Below are 8,039 nucleotides of genomic sequence, written 5' to 3' on the forward strand. Positions count from 1 at the left end.
CGTTAGATATGATGATATTAGAGAGAATGCCAAAGTTATAGTTGATTTCAAGGTGTTTTGATATGCGAAATTGGGCCTTAAAGTTCGAAATAGGACATAATTAGGGTTTATGATTAAATGATTTATTGGAGGAATAAAATAAAAAGGGGAACACTTAGGGTAAAGGGCCTAATTTTATAATGTATGAAATGATGAAATTTGACTTTAGATCTAATTAAATTAATAAATTAAATTCTTAAAGGGAAATAATAATGCAAGTTGCAAACACACTAAGGAGGGTGCTAACCTCAGTGTGAAATTGTACCACCCTAGCAAGGGTGTACAATTTACGACACTACAAAACCTTCCAAAACAAAGTGGGATTTTTAAAAAAATTCAAGACGTAGAGGCTGAAAGACAATGGAGACACTGATCTAGCGCATGCGGATACACCATTTTGTAGTCAGAGACACTGAACTAGAAACTTGTAGCTAAAACTTCACAAAATCTCAAAAACATATTAGTAATCAGGACGTGGGTCCCACCGAGCGTGCCAAAATGTAGAGGGGAAAACCTAGAGCCTAATGGTTAGTGTATAAACCAGATAAAAACACAAACAATCCATTCAAGTACACATTTAAACCATTGTACCTTAGCTTCTACTCTTCCTCCAATTGAGCTTGATGAAGTGGAAAGTGCACCCTAGCTCCACTTGATTTGATTTGCTCCTTTGATGATGGATTGCAGATTGCTCTCCACTACACAACAAGATTGGCTTGGATTGGATGATTGAATGATAGATCGATATTGCTTAGATGGAATACGATTTTGGCATTATGAGGGTGTGGGAGAGGATTTTCATCCTCAAATGGATAGCATAAGAATAGGATGGAAGTGGATATGAGGATAAAAGAGAAGCATGAGAATGCAATGGAAGTGGATGAATTGTGAGGAGAAAAGACTCCAATTTATAGATTGGAGGAGGCCAAATGGAGGGACAAGATTGATTTTGAAATGGATGCCTAGGATTGAAAGAAAGAGTGGGAGAGGATTGGGAGGACAATGTGTGGGATCCAAGAGATATGCCATGAAGGCATTTCTTGTCTCCACACCTCTCAAGGTATATGGGGAAGAGTGCCTCAAGTACATTGGGAAGAGAAAAGGAATATAAAATTCCTTGGGAGAAGGGAGGAGGAATTAAAAATTCCAAATTAAGAGATGTGTGGGAAGACAAAATGGATAAAGGAATTAAAAATTTCTTGGGAAGAGGATGCATGGGGAGATTCAAAGAATTTGAATTTCTTTGAAAGGATCAAAGTGGGTAGTTTTAAGATTGGAGGATGAGATGGGAAAGCCATTTATGGAAAAGAGTTGACTCATCCCTAATCAAGGTGACTAGGGATGTGCAAATGATTAAGTGAAGTGATTATGTGGCTTAATAAGTGATTAGAGTGCAAGTGGGAAAGTTAGGAGGATGTGACATGAGGAGAGATAATGAATGGAGGAATATAAAATTGGAGGATAATTATAAGCATGATTAGCTAGGGTTAATTAGGCTAGATGATAGGTGATTTGTAGGAATAATGATTGAGATGACTTTAGACAAATGAGGAATAATTTATTTATTGATAAATTAATTATTGGACTATAGTGATAAAATTAATTAAATTTGATTTAAATAATTTTAAGAAGAAAGGGATTCACACAATTAAATTAATTAATTATGTGGAGAGGCTTAAATTAACTAAATATTAATTTAATTAATTTTAGACGTCTACACAAAGTATGAAAAATGCAACCCCTAAAGGAAATGGTGAAACCATGAAAGAAGAAAGAGATAAGATAGGATAATATTCTTGCCCCCAAGCATAGAGATAAGAATAAATCTAAATTATTATGCTGCTCACTAAGTATGATTGCACCTGAAATTGTACCACCATGAATGACAATGAGCCCCCAATAGGTAAGATAACAATGTCACATAGTGAGGATCAACATAATAGGAACTTGAATGTTATTTGAAATGATCACAAAAAATATGTCATCCATCATCATTTGTTACTATTATGTTATTTTTATGGTCTTCAGAGCTGCAAACCGGAAATCTAGATCTTGAAATAGTTTGAAAAGGAACCTAAAAAATTGAATTTAAATTGAAAGGACTAGGGTGTTGGGCACTAGACACCCTGGTCCCTAGGTACCGGGATGATGTTTATAGAAGAGGAGAATTCAAGTTACATAAAGAGGATTGGATAAAACATTGGCTTGTTGGAATGCCATATGGGAATGAGAAGATGCAAATTCACTAGACAATGGAGGAGCGGATGTTGACAAAGGAAGAGGTTGGAAACCTAGCTTTTTATTAGAAAAGTTTGATTTCTCATGACTTTAAAGACTTTGTTGCACACATCCTAAACCATGTCCATTGTATCCATGTGTAGATGTTGAAATGTCTAGAGGAGAGGGTGTATTATGAGAAAATTAGGCATAAATAAAGCTAGATTAATAACTTAACCACCAAAGTCTAAATCTAACTAGCTAATCCGTAATGACAATGAAATATAGAATAAAGTCAATGAAACATTAATCTAGAACTCCCTCAGTGATTCCATTCATGGATTATATTTCTCTTATCATATATTGTGGTTGATTGGCTCTTAGTGTTGCACTAGGAATCTTGCATATAAATGACACACTAATTTTGAAGATAGTGGTTGTTGAGGATGAGAGAATGAAGCTCAATTTATAGATTTCAAATAGAGGAATTGAACGGTCAAGATGCATTTGACAATAAAATCAATCAACGGTTGAGATTATTTGAGACAAAACTGATTGGGAGTTGAACTCATTTGATTGATAAGTTGATTGGATTGATTGATCAATGAATTGGATAGATTGAGGAGATAACATAATTGATTAGTCTATTATAAAAAGCTAATTGATGAGTTAAATGAGGAGATGATTGATTTGATTGCCTAGTCAGAAAAAAGGTGATTGATAGTTAGGCTGAAAGTTAGTGCCAGTTACGATTTTTGACATGTGCTATAGGAAATTGACTTGAAATTCAAATTGAAGGTTTGCATTTGATTTGAATTTGGATTTTTGAATTCATGAAATGAAATGCACATTTCATTGAAATTAAGTGAAATTAGAATTTGGGGATTTTTTAATTTTGAATTAGTAAAGAATGAATAAGTTAATTAAATAACTAAAAGAAATTATTTAATTATTAGAAATCGAACTTAATTAAATAATAAAGATTATTTAATTAAAAGGTATTAATTCATAATTAATTAAATAAAATATTTAATTAATTATAAGAAAGGAGTTTAAATGATTAATTGATTAAGATAGAAATAGAATAATTAGAAGTGATGAAGAAATATGATGATTAAATTAGTTTAGAAGAATAAACATTAGATTAATTAAATAATTAAAGAATTATTTAATTAATTAGGATGAATAATTAACATGTTAGTAATGAGACATTTTAGGTGTCTGCATTTGCCCTTCTTTGAGATAATGTTGGAACAATATTGTTTCAAAGAAAAAATTGAAAATTTCTTACCCCAACGTGCCTTGGTGATAGCAGGGTGTAAATGTGTCCCCTTGGAAAATTGCTAAAAAATAAAATGAAGTTGAGACCAATTTAATGATATTGTGCTCATGAGTAATAGTCTTTGTCTGGCCTACAAGTGCTATAAAGTTCACGGGGTCCACAGTTGTTGTGGAGTAAAAGAAAAAGATCATGAACCATCCTAGCTGCTCTAGTCACTTGTGGACATCCTTGAGTAGCATAAGAACAAGACCTGTCATCAATTGATAAAAGTTATAGACTAACTAGAATTAAAAAATTAGCAGCCATGTTGATCCATGCCTTTGTTTTGATTATTTGATGTGATGGTTGATGTCTGATCTCAGAGATTGAATACCCCGTGTAAGACCAATCTATCTAATTTTGAGTGTACTGTTTCCCGTTTAAGACAAGATGATGATTGATTGATAGGGTTAGTTGATCCAATTGATACGATGGTTGATCAATTTGATTGCAGATTTTGATAACACCGTTTATCTGTTGTTGACTTTGCGTGAAGTGTTTATTGGATATCTTCTCAAGTGTTTGATCTCTGCGAGACATTTTATTGCATGATTTTTGTTGTTGATTTTTTATTTTTTAGTGCCTTTTTCAAAGATTTTTATGCTTTTTAAGGACTTTTTGAATGTTTATGATTTTTTCAGGGCATTTTGCGATTTTTAGACTTTTTTTAGGATCATTATACAATTTTTAGGCTTTTTTGTTAAGGATCATTATCCAATTTTTATGATTTTTTAAGAATCATTATGCAATTTTTTATGATTTTTTCAAGATCATTTTGTAATTTTTTATGATTTTTTCAGGATCATTATGCAATTTTTAATTATTTTTCAGAATCATATTTGATTTTTAGATTTTTTTCAAAATCATAATGCAATTTTTTGGATTTTTTTAGGATCACTATGCAATTTTTTAATGATTTTTTCAAGATATTTGATTTTTAGAGTTTTTTCAAGATATTTATGCAATTTTTTGGATTTTTTCAGGATCATTATGCAATTTTTGGGATTTTTTTAGGATCATTATGCAATTTTTGGGATATTTTCATGATCATTTTTCAATTTTTAATGATTTTTTTAAGGAATTTTTATGCTTTCTAATATTTTTTTGTGGACATGCCCCCAGTTTGCAGACTCACATGATGCAATTAACAAATTATGCATACTTTATTTGCAAACTAGATTATTATGACATAATGATTGTTGACACAACATAAATTCTTTTATTATGTAAAACATAAATGTAAAACATAAAGAGAAATAAAAGAAACCTCCTATCTAAACAAGGATGCTTGTGTGCCTTTATCATGTTATTATACACCGATAAAATTGAGGTTGCAGAATATTTCAGAGATAAGGATTCATTCCATTCTCAACAACCTTTGGAGGACTCAACTTAGCACACTGGGTGATTAGGATTTGTAAATGGAGACAGAAAGAAATCCTCCATTGACTCTTGAGACTTTGGTTTGTAACTGCCTATGTGTGTGCACTTGGGTTTATTCTGACTAATATGAACATTGGCAACCCTTAGAATCCTACATGACTAGCTACACGAGTTATCTTGACTCTAAAAGAATCCTAGATAGAGCCTCACTACTAGTAGATGTTTATAGCCCTGATGAGGTTATCACTGCAATCTCTCGAATATTGCTCCATTGCTAGAAGACATCTATAGTCCTGATGGAGTTACTTGTATGTTTCCATAACCAAGCTTTTGATATTTGTTTTCTTCCTCACTCTTTTGCCTTGATCTTTTGTTATATGTTAGGAATCTTCTATTTTTTCTTGCATTAGCTTGCAAGTGATGAAAATTACATGGGTGTGACAATTACAATGACACTAAAGTAGGATTTTAGATTTTTCACTAGTCACACCATCAACCAGATATCTACAATAACTTAGAGAAAATGATTGATGTGTGAAAGATATAGCAATTGATAGATTTTGGTAATAATAAACAACAATAAATCCTCTACCTAACCAAAGACAAATCCTAATCATAGGATGATGTTGAAGATGAGCGACCCTGGGTTTTGAAAACTTTATGAATGAATATCTAAGAAATGAGGTGAACATTGACTTTGTCAAGTGTAAATAGGTGGTTGAGCCATAGAAGCTCATTTAGACAATTCTCTACTGGAAAAACTATAATGTGAATGTAATAGAAACATGTGACCAATGTTATTGAAAGAAACTATATGTAAACGAAAAATGAAAGATACCCAAAACAACCATTAAACATAGTATTTCTTTGGATGCATGTTGTTAATGGGATCAACTAGTGGACCAACCTCCATAGTTGTTAGATTATATTCCCTATTTCCAATGACTTTGGCTATTATAAAAGGACCCAACTAGTTAGGTTTGAACTTGCTTGGTCACTCTCATTCTACCAGATTTCTCTGATTCTCCTTCAGAAATAGGTCTCCTACCTCAAAGAATCTTGGTATGACCCTCTTATCATAAACTCTTTCTAGTTTGTTTTGATATCCTTGTAGGTGATTTAATGCACTTTGCCATTTTTCATCAAGCATCTCTAATTCCTACAACCTGGCCGCCATACAATCTTCTTTTGATATGATATGTTTCAAGAATACTCATAAGGATTGCAACTCCACCTCAATACAAGCAGTTAGCATTAACTAGAGCAATGATTAATTATTACAAAAAATGGATTAAGATACTGGAAATAGTAGAGTCATTTCATCAATACAAGCAGTTAGCATTAACTAGAGCAATGATTAATCATTATGAAAATTGGATTACGAATTCACTTCAACCAAAATGTCATTGTAATGCAAGTGAATACAAAGTATTATACTAAAATTCAGTCCATTAATCATGTGGCCAGTCAGAAAAAGAGAGATTTATAGAGTTATAGAACCTTTCAGAGAAATTGGTGGAAAATTGGAAATCCCAAAGATGAAATCAGATATAAAATTCAAAAAGGAGGATGAGTCACAAATCCAAAGGTGTATGCTCTTTTGGTATGCTATGGATCTTGGAAATCATACTAAAATTATTACTAAAAGACATGCCAATTAAGCTTACTCTTTTGCAAGATAAAAATTAAAGAGATGGATAACAATATAATGGACAAGAACTCAAGATTTAAGTTCATACCTAGAAAAGGGTAATTGATAGCTTTACAAATGGGCAACTATCCAATCTGGTTAGCCAATTAAAACCATCAAGGGATAATGTTGCTAACCAAGTATGTGTGACATATAGAAAATACCTTCAAATGTGGGCATCGTCAAATGATAGAAGCATTGTGGAGATGAAAAGTGCTTTTGAGACACAAACTAAAGAATATGGGGTAGCCCTTGTAGCAATGCAGACACTATTTTGTAAGCCCAAAGAGAAGGATTTCACTAGAGATGTCGATTTCGTCCAACTTCATTGATAAATTTCTTAAGGATTTTTAGAATTGTCTTATTTGTCGCTTCTACTTGTTCGTTGCTTTGAGGGTAGTATGGAGTTGCGAAGTGATGCTGAATATGGAATTGATCACATAATTCACACACTTCCTAGTTCTTGAAAGGGCCTCCATTGTCTGTGACTATACACATTGGAATCCCATACCGACAAATAATGTAGTTGAGTATAAACCTCGATATCTGTTTTCTAGTTGTGTATGTGAGAGGGATTTTCTCGACCCACTTGGTGAAATGCTCAGTGGCTGTCAAAATAAAATTATGCCCATTGGAAGAAGTATGGCTGATTTTCCCTACTAGGTCAGGTCCCCATTGTGAAAAATGGACATGGTGATGTGATAGGCTGGAGATCTTGAGCAGGTGTGTGAATTAGGTCCCCATGTATCTGACACTATCTGCATTTTTTAACATATTTATATTCATCTTTCTCCATGGTTGGCCAGTAGTATCCTATACACAATAGTTTCCTTGCCAAGGCAGGGCCACAATAATGGGCACAATAGATTCCATCCTGCACTTATTTCAAGGCTAATTGTGCTTCTTCAGAATCAAGGCATCAAAGAAGTGTTCCATCTAGACTCTTTTTGTACAAGGTGTCTACTATGAGGACATGTCTAGATGCTTGATGCATGAGACTTTTGCATTGATTGTGTGGGAGATCAAGAGATATGTATTGATCATGAAGATATGCATATACGTCATTATACCATGGTGATTAAGGACCAAATATTATGCATACATATTTTGAAGGAGGGATCTCATATGACAGTACCATCAATTTTTCCACCATGAATTCAAACTGATACATTACTTGGCATATCGAGGAGAGATCCTATAGTTGCCATGACATTTGTTTCTTTATTCTAATGTATAGGAATTTGGTCAAAGACAATATGACTATAATGCTGCTTAAAGTCATCCACCATCCATTTATATGGTATTATTTTATCTTCCTTGGTAGTATAGTCATCATTGACCTAATTAACTATAACCTATGAGTCTCCATAGACATGTAAATCTATTATT

This window comes from Cryptomeria japonica, chromosome 9 (assembly GCF_030272615.1).
Source record: "Cryptomeria japonica chromosome 9, Sugi_1.0, whole genome shotgun sequence".
Lineage (NCBI taxonomy): Eukaryota > Viridiplantae > Streptophyta > Pinopsida > Cupressales > Cupressaceae > Cryptomeria > Cryptomeria japonica.